General features: G+C 42.0%; 1 protein-coding gene across 2 annotated transcripts in view; it reads right to left on the bottom strand.

Moving 5' to 3' along the window:
• The window catches only part of LOC306964120 (forkhead box protein J3-like), an 85,916-nt gene extending 72,976 nt beyond the window's left edge, over positions 1–12,940 (bottom strand). For both annotated transcript variants that reach the window (XM_079558028.1, XM_079558029.1), the window contains exon 1: positions 12,573–12,940. The gene's annotated coding sequence lies outside the window, so the exon portion shown is untranslated. The remainder of the gene's footprint in view (positions 1–12,572) is intronic.
• Positions 12,941–13,397: the final 457 nt, after the last annotated feature.

Raw genomic sequence — 13,397 nt, 5'->3', positions numbered from 1 at the left:
CTAAAATGAGGCGTGCTTGATCCAGTCAGCTGTAAATGTTCCTCCCAAGTTCACCCTTTCACCCTGTCATATTCTGTTTTTTGCCAAGTTACCTAAAATGATAAATGTTCAACAATTAATAATATTCTATCTTGACATTTTGACATTTGCATAGTAGATTTTCAATGTGCTCCCATTTTCATAGAGAGCAAGGGGTGTTTTTCAAAAAAGGTGTTGTAACACAAAAACGAATAGAAATATTTTCTATGGAGAATAAGTTTCCGATGGGGCCATGATTTTAAGAGCTGCCAGGGAACAGCCAACAATGGCGTGATCGAGGCAGCCTCGGTAGGATTCAGAATCTGCATCCCCATACAGTCACCTCTGCTCGTCCTTCAACAACAAAGAGACTCCTGGCCCACGCTCCTCCATTCAAACCCTCAGTATACGTATAATCAAGGTAAAACTTCAATGCCTCGCGCTGCCAAATCCCCCGGAGAGAAAGCGAATAGCGGCAGAGAGAAAAATGAGGAGATGGTGGAAAAATAAATCAGGATAATATGCTTAATTGCGAGAAGAAGAACAAATGTTTTGGAGAGGGCTCATCAGCGGCTGCACAGGGGAGAAGAGCTACAGCACATACGAGATATGTTTTTGTTTTTTAAAAGGGCTTGTACAATATACTGTATTGAAAGACACAATTTTAATATTCTGACCTATTAATGTTGGCATTAAAAAGCAAAACTAAATGTGATACTGCAATGAGTCATGTCTAAGATTTTCCAAGTCACAACTATAACTATAACTCCAGCATTAAGCATTTAAAAATTTACATTTGTTTTTATTTCCAGAAATGTTACATTTTAAAGACAATCCCGAGCTTTAAAGAATAGAGTCTTTGGTTAACACATATTATTTGAAAGTAGTTTGGAGCTACTTTCTAAAAGAAATAGAATTATCTGAATGTCAAAGTCAAGATAGAAGTCCTGAACACTTCATCAGTACTTCATCATTGGTGTGACAGGCAGGACGTTTTTATAGAGAACTGATTGAACCAAACTTGTTACCATTATGACACTCTCACATGTATTGCTACACCTCTGCTCTGCAGGATTAAGTATTATACCAAGGGATTGACAGCTACATCATTTTGGTTGTTTGCATGTGCTTTACTACAAGTCATACATTTGGTAATAAAGTTGAAAAATTGAATTGAATTAGTGAGTTAAAGTGGAATATTATGCATAATTGTGTCCTGCTTTTGGGAACCTCAGCATTGCTTTTCTCTCATTATTCTAAAAATTAAGGTTGGAGCCATGTTAAGACTACACAAGCACTCATTTTTAGCTAACAGCATGCTAAACCAATCCATGGTGCAGGCTGCGTTAAACATACTTTGAGGACATAAGTGTTTAGAACATGTCAGGAGATGGCTTACATGTTTAAAACGCAGCAAAGTCATTTCCGTGTTTTATTCATTTATGCAACAAAATCCAAAGGCAGAATGGAAAAGTCGAAGAAGAAACAACTTAACGAAAGAGATTACACAAACCTGCATTAATAAAGCATAACATGTCAGGTTTAGTTTTGATGATTGAACAATGTTAGCGCAAACTTAAAAGGTAAAAAAAAAATGTATTGTATGAAATTCTTCTTCTTTGCTGGCATTTAGCATACAGCATTGAACTATGGACAATGTAGACCTATTTGATGACATTTGGAATAGATGGATCAGCTTTTTATTTTTAAGTTGTGAAAGGAAAATGGTCTCTTTATTGTGACACTTGTGTCATCGAAGTCGACATAAAAGGTTCTGAGTAATGTCAAGAGGGAAGGAACAGAAACAGCAAAAGTGGATGCACGTGAGAAGCCATTGCAGCTGAATTTACTGAAAAATACAGGGTCTGAAGGATGGACAGTCAGTGCATAGTCATTTGTGGTATATGTCGGCCTCGACTTAAAGATCTGTTAAATCTAACTGCATCCAGTTTAAGTTTTATGTGTCGTAACCTGGCACCATCGCCCACATTTGCCCTACCGCTGAAGGACACCACGGCCACTGCCAAAAAAACATCTTCTCCAAATTGCAGGAAGCCATCTTAATTAGCCCCCTCTCACTTTCGCCGAAGTGAAAGGTATAGCGTTAGCAGTAACAGCAGCAGCGACGTGGTGTCAGAGGAGGTGGGCTACGAGGGTGGCAACACACACAAACACTACAACAACAAGCTCCTATTTTCCTCTCATTAAAACAGGGGCTGCCACAAGTCCCGACCTGCTGCGTGCAGCGGCATTGTCGAACTTTTTGGTTTTGAGAGAGAGAAAAGCAAAGCGTGGGATGGTTAGCCATGGTGCTGTTAGCTTGATGAGTAATGGAGGGGGAAAAAGGAGGGGGCATGACTTTAGCTTATGGGGAGGAGAGACACAACCAATTACCTACTCCCAGCGAGTCAAGCAGTCCCAGAGAGAGTGGGATAACCTCGGCTATACGCGTTGTGTTTAGTGTTTTGGATGTGCCAAGTTGGTCGGGAAACGCGGAGGTCTGCAAGGCGCCAGGGGGATAGGAGGAAAAGAAAGGAGTCTATGCAAAAGTCCTAGGCAGGTCCAAAGGGAGCGCAAATATGTGGGGTTATTGAGGGATTCAAATAGTTGAATTATACCAAATGTTCAAGGATATGGATAGAGTAGGTCTATTTGCCACTGTAGCAAACTTGGGCATAAATTAGCTTAGCTCTTGTCAACAAAGTCTAAGCGAATCAAAATATCTGGCAAGGCTTCAGAAAGTTGGTTTCAGTCTCACAAATCACAACTGGAGAAACAAAGTCCGTCTTAGAAAGAGAAAGTCTCCGAAACGACTTGACGAACTGATCAAAACTACCAGTTCCTTGGTCTTTTTCAGTCTAAAACATTTTCCAAGAACCGAGCAGCCATATGTTTCTGTAGGCTTTCAGTCATCCAGCAGTTTTTTTTTTTAATCCTGACTGTTCAGCAAGTGACAGAGGATGTTTCGTAAATGACCGGAGACGTGTGAAGGGTTCCACAAAAAGTAAAACAACACTGCATTACTGTAGGATTTCTAAGTCAGGACACAGTGACGGCGAGGCCAGAATCCTCGCCCCACAGGAATAAGGCTCCAGGTTTGAGTTGAGAGGCCTTTCTGTATGGTATGCTGTTCTGGTGCCACTAGAGTGAATGATGCCCTGGATAAAAGCGAAAGGGGACTGTCAAATTTGTACCGAGTCAAAATGGGGGAGAAAACGTATTTCGATATGAGGCAGCGTGAGACAAATGTAATGTCAGCCTCAGCAGCAATGTGGTCCGTGTCCTGGTCTGGCCTTTATAGATACAGACGGCATCTCTGGAATCGCCCATATATGGTCATGTTTGAAAACAGTTAAGGGGGAAAACAATTTTGATTTTTTTTTTAACTTTCTATAATTATTCAAAAACGACTTTAACAAATGCTGAATTATGAATATAGTTTCTACTAAATAAAGAAACAAAGACATGGGGAGGAGCAAAGTGGTTCAATACATAAAAAACGGAGAATGCTAACTTGATGCTACATGCTAGCATCGGGCTAATGCTAACGGTTAGCTAGCGCGAGCTACAACTGACGTTTTTTCACTTCTACTGAACAATCTGCTGTGAGAAAATATCCATATGGGCCCGATTTACACTTGACTTTATTTGTGTGTGGTAAATAAGTTCATATTCCACCAGAAAATGGCTTAAAAGGGTGAAAAAATGTGTTTCTCTAAAGATTCTATTTTCCCCCTCGGTGAGGCCACGCCCCCTTCTATGACAAGTTGCCGTCTGTGTCTATAGAGTTCGGGAATGTGACGTCATATCGCTAAGCATTATGGGATTAGCAGCCATTGTAAACTAATGGAGATTTTAAAAGTTAAAATACTGGAGTTATTGTTCACATTAAAACACTTGGAGACCACAGTGTGTTGGATGTATTTACCAGCAGTATCTCAGCGGCTAACGGAGTCGTTCCACTGTTTTTTTCTCTACTTTTTATACTGTTTTTAGCTAATGTTAGTCTATGGAAATGTATGCTAACAGCTGCAAAGATGGCGGATCTCCATGGTAACTGTGGACATTCCCGAACTCTATATCCATGTTTGTTTGGATTTTTTTTTTTTACAACTTTCAGACCGCAAACAGCGTAAACTGTCTACTACTCTATCATAGGCTTCTGCACTTTCGGTATCATAGCGTGTTTGCCAATCTTTGCCAACGCTAATCGGGAAAAACACCAATTAAAAAGCATTGGTAAGAAAAAAAGAAGAAACGACATGCAAGTCTTTTCCACGTCGGTGAATCTGGCAGTGGCTCAAAGTGTGAGGAGTGCTTGGTTATGCACTCGAAAACATTATGAGCTATCAATGTGCGTGCCTGAAAAAGACATTTGGCTAAGATTGTGCGCATCAAGAGGGTTTTAAATAAAATCTAGTTGGGAAAAATATTTAACAGGTGTAAGATCCGAATTTTGGAGGAAAAAAAAAAACAGAAACGCCGCTTTGACTAGTTCTAGGCGGCGTTTCACTGAAAGCATCAAGCGTTAATCAAAGAGGAGCAAGGTTAGACGTTTTTAAACAAGAAATCCGCCTTTTTCAACTGCTTTTTATCCCCCTCATATCTTTGCAAATCGCTGCGACTTCCCGCATTGTCCGCTTTGAAAAGACTTTTGGAGGTTTTTTTTTTTTCCTTTTTTTTGACTGATAGAAAGTATTCAACCATTAGATTTCGGCACTCATTCAACTGTATGCCGCACTTAGAGCCAGAAGTCCCCCGCTGTTGCAAGCTTTTAGGAGCTTTTCAAGGCTGTACCGCTATGCACGTTAATAGAAAGAAAAAGAAAAAAAAAAAAAGAGAGGAAAAAAAAAAACTATGAATAGGCCCGCTAACGGAGGGGAACGGAGGCATCAAAATATTTTCAGTGGAAGATGCAGTAATGACAAAATAGGCTCCCGTAGAGAGCGATTTGGCTGAACATGTCAGAAAAGCTAAAAAAGTCGAGCTTCAAACTGTGCCCCTGTCATATCGCATTCAAGCCGAGCGAGGAAAACGTCCATACAGGGGAGGATTGAACGACATAATTACTTTTGGTTTAGAAAAAAAAAAAAGAAGAAAATACTGGTGAAAAGATGCAAATGGAAGGTATCAAGGGAAAATCAGTTGCCCTTGTGGGGATTTTTGGATTGAATAGCGACGAGTTAAGCAATTACGGGCCGATACTGTCGCCTTATTCAGAGCGGGATGTGATTTCTCTGGCCTTCAACCGACTGTCCGCAAGTTTGAAAGGACGAAGGGGGGGTGGAAACGTGTACATTTTGTAAAAGCCGGATTTTATTGAAACTCATGGTCAGCGCGAGCGTGTGCGGCAGAGATGTTTCCACGGAAAGGGTCTTTAGATTGTGTCGGTTAGAACAAGAAAGAATCATCAAGGTGAAAGGTCATTTGCCGTTTGGAAATAGAGCGTATGGATGGATGAAAATCGCTTCATTTGGTCTTTTCTGTTCTAATCTTTATAAGGAGTATTCGAGGCACAGCACATGCAGCTTATATTAAGGCAAGACACACTGCAGGTGAATGGGGGCCGTACATTTAGAGATATCAATTTCGAACTTTTGATTGGATTTATGGTTCCATATAAAATTAAAGTATTTTTGTGCATTAAAATGGCAAAGATTTCCTATATTTTCAGTGAGAAAATCTAAATAATGTACATTATAGACCCAGATTTACATGTACGGTTTAATTTTACTGACATATTAGTAACAAATACTTTTTCAGAGAGGATTTGGATCTTTCGTTTTTGAATAAGCTAATCATAAGTGAAAACAATCTGTAATAACTAAAATGCTGCCCTGTTTTTTTTGGTTTTGTTTCAAAGCTGAATCAGGCGGAATCCGGCTGAATCAGGCATACCGGGCGCAAAAACACCATATTTGGATTATAGCGCCATCTCCCTGACCCTTTGTAGGACACGTGGATGTAAAAATGTCATTATTTGTAAATAAGCGGATTCGGCATCTCACCGAGCGCAAAGCCTGCTGGTCCAGGTTAAAGGTCAGGCCAACCCAGATCTTATCCCAAACTGTTAACATGACCGAGTGTGACACAGATATTGAATATTTTGAGGGGACACAGTGTTACTGGGAAGAGAAAAAGAACTTGTGGCCCTTGATAAACCAATAAATAAACAAAAAACATACATTGTATTAAGTAAATAGACGTATCGGTTACAAATAGCATTACTAGTTATAGCCATATGTCAAACTTACTCATTTAATCCATTCACGTCACGATTTTCTGGATCTTTTCTTATAGTAGGAAATATGATGAGAACGAATGGTGGCTTCATATACAACACTGTGAGGTTCCTTTATTGCACTCGTGAATAAAGCAAAAAATATACCTTCTTTTGAACATATGGGTATAATCTATTTTATGGACAATTTGGACTCAAAAACCTGATATTGTGAATTTTTTTACTTTGAATGTTTTTCTGTATTTATGAATTATTTTACTACTTCATGTCTTTAAGATGTGCCTCAAACTTGAATAATAATAATAATATATTTTTTTTAAAGGGAACAAAGCAAAACTCTTCCATAGACTGATCAAGCTTACGTGGACAGTCGCACTGCAATAGAGAATGAATGCGAACCTGGCATATTTCGGTAAAACCACTTTAAGCGACGTAATAGTCACTAAATAGCCGGTTGTTCTGCAATGGTAGTATGGTTTTAATGGGCTTTGTTGACACGTGTGAACTTTACGTTTTGTCATTTTTATATTCTGACACAAAAACTAAGATGAAGAAGAAGAAGACCTTTATTTATATAGCGCCTATAAGCTGATAAGGGAGTAAACTACTGTCGCGAAAAATGTCCACTTCCCCACTGCGAGAAAAATCCATACTTTCACCTGCAGCGGTAGATTGTTGTTCCCTCGTCAGAAACATACCTGAAGTTGTATTTCGCTTCATCCAAGTTTTGGATAATCCTCCTAACTCTGGTCATTTCGTCTTCTCCTGCTGAAGCGCTCCGATCTGTTCCTGGATGATGCTACTGGGCAACATTTTCAACGTCTTTTTCACCTGAGCCTCTCTGCACTCAGACTGCGCGTATCAGGCCGCCATCAATTTGTCAGCATGCCGTTGGAGGAAAACGGAGGCTCGCATATTGTTTGGTAACATGTTTAATTCCTCCTGCTGCAAGCGGAGGACGCTCTAAGATGCAAATCAGGCAATTAGAGCGCGGGAAATGATTAGAACAAAAGTCTAAAGACACAAAACTAAAGAATAACATGGATTAAAGCTCAGTCAGTTTGCATAATATAGGATTTTCTAATTGAATCACATTAACATTAACTTTGCGTCATTCAGTATGTATAGTATAGTATATATTCAGTGTCTATTATAAATGACAGACCAGGTAGCGTTTCAATGACTCCCCTGACGATTTTGTATCTTAAAATCCTCAACTTTCGGAGCCCACACAGAATCCAGCACCTGCAAACATCTGCCGAGGTAGATCCGGCGACCCTCCAGAGTTCGACTCCAACCCACCAGGAAAATAACTATCACCAGTCGAGGTTTAAAAGCCGCATTTTGTCATAAATAAAACATAGGCATTTTCGACAAACTCCCCCAACGGAGCATCCCGGGAGAGAACGAGACAGGATTCTGCTGCGAACCCGCACTCCCACATCCAGCTCCCCACACTCCGCGCGACTGTTTAAAAATTCATTAATTTACTGCGGGGAGAAAAAAAAAAAATAGATTAAAAGACTAAAAAGTTTGGTGGCGAATAGCATTAATAATACAAGCGAGACAGCGAGACAGCGTCGCCAAAACCTGCAGGCCCAGGCTCCGAGGCTCAACTCCAGTTTAGTTGAACAAGTCATTTACATTTGTTAGAAGTGTGCATACAGGCGTTTTGATGCTTAGGTCTAATTGCATTGTTTTACATGCAAATTTGATGACAACGGCTAATCCACGAAAACAAGGAATTGCCGTATATTGTTGGGAGGCTGCGTGTAACAAAGCATGACTCGGTGCAACAAATGTATGATATAAAAATAATAATGACGGCCCTTAGAAGTGGTCCGTCTCCCCAAAATGCTTTCTCTCTCAAATCATCGCGGCGTTTTGGGACGGGAGCGTTGTGACAAGATAAAAGGATGAATTTCAATGACGTGCACTTTTCTTTTTCTGAGGACGAGATGGAAATTTTGGGTGGACCGGACTCGAGAAGCCGACGGGAAAGTTGAAAGGAGAGTGATGACGTTCAGTGCCGTTGTATCGGGTGGGGGGAAAATATCTAATTGCGAGTTTCCTGTATAGAACAGCTATTGCGATTACATGTTTTCCACTCACAGTGCGCATTTTGAATGATCGTCAGGCAACATTTGAGAGAAGACACGAAATATGAATTACTAAACTTATTTCAGAACATGTTTAGAGAGGTCAAAACTACAGGCTTTGCAGGTTTAATACTATGAAATGGCAAAGTATATTGTTCTAGCTTGGTCTTTGCGACTTCAGTTAATTGTCCAGGCTTACTCTTTTAGGACTGCACAACACATTGGAAAATTGCATATAGCTTTTTATAAGAATATTATGCCTACTTATTTGCTTGTATTACAGTACTAGAACCCCAAATCAGACATGTGAGCAAAAAAAATGCACTATTGGCTCAGATGATGCACTTGCGCACGTGCTCCTGGTCTTGCACATGAGCGAGTGTGGCCCGAAAAATGAGGCCCGAGAGCCAAATGTGGACCTCAGCCCAACTTTTGGTGGCCCTCAGGCTTCTTCTTGAATAGGCCGTAGATTATACTTTTTACGGCAAGTTTAATAATTTCCTATTCCACAAGATTATAGCCTCACAAACTATCTCTTTCAAGAGAGACAGAGCTGCTATTAAGGTTCCAAGCATAAATGAAGGTCAGGGGTATCATAAATGTACCCAGTTCAGTATGTGGCACCTCTGGCTTAAGTTATTTTTCTCATTTACTACCTCGTTTTGTGTAGTTTCTTTTTATGTTGTTTTGACACAATTCAATGAAAATATAAATGTACTGTGTTAGTAAAATATTGCACTAACTTTATTGAATATTGCAATATTTTCTCATATTGTGAAGCCATAGTCTTAAAAAAAAGTTTCATACACATCCATAAAATGTAAAAGATAAGGGCATAACATTCTGATGGAGCCACGCGACAGCCTTGTCACTGCCTGACTCGTTATCCCAGTTTGTGAAATTGGCTAAAATCCAGTTTTAAACCAGGATCTTAACTGTGAGTCAAACGCAGACATTTTATTCTTCTCCTGATTTGCTAAAGCTTTTGGATGTTCATGGCCAGGGACTCCGTTATCGTCGGGCCTCTAAAAGCTTTACTTGGTCTTGAAACAATCAAAATTTCACATAGATGAGCGGAACAGAAGTGCAAGTGCAGAACACTCACCAAATGTCATTTATTTGTTTGAAGTAAATGCTTATTGGGCTTTTTGCTTGTCGGGGAGCTTCAAGATACCAGTCCGTTAAACTGATCAAGTTTGCTCATCAGGCTCATCTCGGTGATGAGTCCGCCTACAGGAGGGAGGTGGAGCAGCTGGCGTCCTGGTGCAGCCACAACAACCTGGAGTTGAACGCCCAGAAGACAGTGGAGATGATCGTGGACTTCAGGAAAGACACAGCCCCACCGTCCCCCATCCGTTTCCAGGGCACCACCATCACCCAGGGCCTCAAATGGGAGCCAACCATCAGCTCCCTCATCAAGAAGGCCCAACAGAGGATGTTCTTCCTGCGGCAGCTGAACAAACTTAAGCTGCCGACCAAGATGATGGTGCAGTTCTACACGACCATCATCGAGTCCATCCTCACCTCCTCCATCACCGTGTGGTACCCCGGAGCTACAGACCAGGACAAGCATCTACTGCAGCACATTGTGCGTGCTGCTGAGAAGGTGATTGGCTGTAAGCTCCCATGCCAGCTCCTGTACACCTCCCGGACTAACCCTGGCTACGGTCCATACAGACCCAAACAAGCAAAGTTTCTTCCCCTCCGCCATCAGACTCATAAACTAAAAAAGACCCAATAGACTCATGAACATAATAACCTGTTCCAGCCATTTACACTGCTCTATTGCACTATGTGGTCTGTCCACACTCGGATCTGCTGCTCTCACATCTGTAAATACACTCACGCTGTTGTACTGTGTCAAATTGTTGTTGTCTATCATACTTTATTATTTATCGAACTTTTATGTTATGTTGTAGCACGATTTCTCTGAAAAAAAAGTTTGGGAGCCACTAGTCTAGAAAACATCTCAATTCCATTATTAAAAATGTAGTAAAAGTCAGCAGAGGGCGGTGAATACATAAAACAATTTGAAATGCTACCTGCAAACAAACTAAGTTGCACAGGGAAGAGTTAATGGTTACATGACGAATATCGTGTGTGGGCTGGCGTTTTTTTGAGCGGGAAACAAACTTACACATGCAGAATTACTGAAACATGCACGAATGAAGCAAAGCACCACTCCCAGTGCGTTTCATCAGATCGTCGTAGGGTCGTGATGTCGCTTGTTTGGCTTTTAAAAAAATCCAGTTCACCGTTCAACGAAGACCGGCAGCGCACACCCGGCTTTAGACTTTCACCGACCACATAAGTGCAAATGAATGAAGAAAAAAAATAACAGAACCGTAGACAACGCTCTTAGAATACCTTATACAGTTCATCAGGCAAAAATAGAAGTTGGTTAAGTGTTAAACAAAACTCCAAACAAATACGAACAGCACAAGGAAGCACTTACGCGGCCTTCATTTAGATAGACTCTGGGACTAACACTTCGCGAACGCCTATGCTGGAAATCTTTCACTTTGCCGCAACAATATGCATCACTGCCAGTATTTTTGTTCAACTGGCTTTCGAAAATTTGGCAAACTCCGAGAGGATTCCCCGGCCGTCGCCAAACCTTCCTTCAACATCAACATATGGACTTCATCTTCATCAAAGTCGCCCCCACAATAACACAACAACTCGCTATTCGAAAAGTCTAAGAGCACGTAGCCCCCCCCCCCGTCTCCTCCGTCTCCTTTGCTGACACGGAGCATAATTACGACGACCTTTCCAAAGACAAAACATAAATCAAGCCGAAACGTCTGATAGTCTCTTTTCTCGGAGGCTTTCTTTCACTGTAACGCTTTAATGGAAGAGGGAGGGGGGATTGTGGGGGGGGGGGGTTTGGGGGGGTGAAGCTACAATGGCAATCAAACGAACGGAGCGCGGCAGCTGTTGAGCAATTAAAAAGCCAAATTACCCTCAATCAGCGGCATTTACAAGATCAAGTAAATCTCGCGCCAATAATGATGAGGAGAACGCGTTCCGACAGCTCCGGTCCTAGAAGGGCTGGTGGTGGGGGGGTGGGAGGGGAAGAGGCGAAACAATATGAGCACCTAATGCGCACGGCTGTATAAGGTGCAATTTGAGCGCCGAAATGGGGGAGGTGACAGACCAGGTCAAAAACAGGAGCCCAACATGTGCACGTATCAGAGAGTATAGAGAGCAGAGCCTATAACAGTAACAGCAACATTTCATTGCGATTTTTTAAAGCAAGTTAAAGCATCAAAATTGAGTCCGCAGAGCACACTTTGACCGCGTCCACAGCAATATGGAATACGAGCTGCTAAACAGGTACAAAAAGCACATGCATTTCAGAACATGTTGGCAGAGGTCTACACGACAGAGATTTGTTTGGGGGTCATACGCCAAGAATACTGCGAAATAAGGCACGTCTTTGCGATTCGTCGATTGCAACCGATATCCACCCGATTGTGATCGAACCGGTGACATGAATGTAAAGTAAAAGACGCTGGTTTGGAAGGAAGGTTGGACACAAACGTACCAGATTGACACGTACATGTTCTGTTAACTTAAACTCATTAAGTTTACAGGCTGTAGGGTTTTGTTTTGGGGGGGTTTTTGGTTGATTTTTAATAAATTAATGAACAAAATGCTCCCCTCACAATGCTCCCGTCTACTTCTTCAAACTGGGAAAGACCACAATAAACGAGATTTAAATTATCAGCCAACTTACAATTTCTAAGTTTGACTCTGTGGCGTCATACAAGTACAGCCTGACACTCAACCGAAAAAAAAATAATAAAGAAAAGAAAAGAAAAGAAAAGAAAAATATTAAACGACTTATTACTGTTAGACGACTGTTATATCTGTGTTTTAATTCCCCCACACACTCCTGCTGCTGTGGATTGTACTTCAGCCTAATTTTCCAGGTAAGGGAAGGTACATTTTGCTCGGAATATTAAGTAAACGGTAAAAGTTTTGCGCAAAGACATTTGTTTTGATAAAAATGCGTGGACTATCATTTGTGATTTACGTGAGCGTCTTTATCTTTCACCTCCGCAAAGAATGCCACAGCTTTATGCGTGATGACAGGGGAACTTCGCCTTGACATCAAACAACTATGTGCTTTCTGGTCGATCCCGGTTCATTGGGCTCATTATCACTAACCTTCGTGGCTGTCAATGAGACATTCCTTCGCATGCACTCACCGTGGAATATTCCGCCAGCGGACCGGGGCTCTGTGTGTCTGCGCGCGGGGCTTGAGGAGCTCCAGACAGGCGCCACTTGAAAATCCCCCCCTCCGTAGACAAAAGCTCTGTGTGCAGCGGTGCGTCCTTGTCCGTGTGCCCGGCTTCAGTCACCGGTTCGCGGGGCGCATCCCTGACCGGCAGCTGCCCCCGCTGCTGCTGCTGCTGCTGCTGGTGGTGCTGCTGTGGTCAGCCCTCCTCCGTCACGAGAGAGGCGGACTAGACTCGACCCCGCAGGGCTCCCAACACGCACGCACGCAGACCGCGGAGGTGTCTGTCCGGTGCGTGTGTTGTGCGTGATGTGTGCGCCGCTCGGCTGACGCTGCTGCTGCTGCCGCTTCACCGGAACTACTTCCAGCCGCGCGAGCTCGTGGGCCACGAGTGCGAGTACGAGCACGAGACGGAACCATGCACATCATAGAGAGAGAGCGTGTCCATATTTATTTGAGAAAGCCGAATTTGATGTTATAATTTCAGGCTACAGTTGTGCTCAACAGTGCGCATACCCTGGTAGATTTGTTTATGTTTTAACATGATTTCAGAGAATATGAAAGATAATACAAAAAGTGCTTTTTTCACTTGTAGTTGGTGAAGCCATTTTTGGTGACAAAACGGAGTCTGGTATATTTAAATCATAATGAAAAAAGGAAGCCTGTGTCTCTGATCAAAAGTTTAATTACCCTGGTGATTTTGGCCTGATAATATGCGCACAAGTAGACACAAATGGGATTGGATGGCTACTACTTGAGGTCATACCGCCTTTGCTCTGCCCAATCCCGTCAGACC

The sequence above is a fragment of the Gobius niger genome (genome assembly GCF_951799975.1).
Source record: "Gobius niger genome assembly, chromosome: 6".
NCBI lineage: Eukaryota > Metazoa > Chordata > Actinopteri > Gobiiformes > Gobiidae > Gobius > Gobius niger.
Note: the sequence above shows the minus strand (reverse complement) of the source record. Positions and strands in the feature narration are given on the sequence as shown.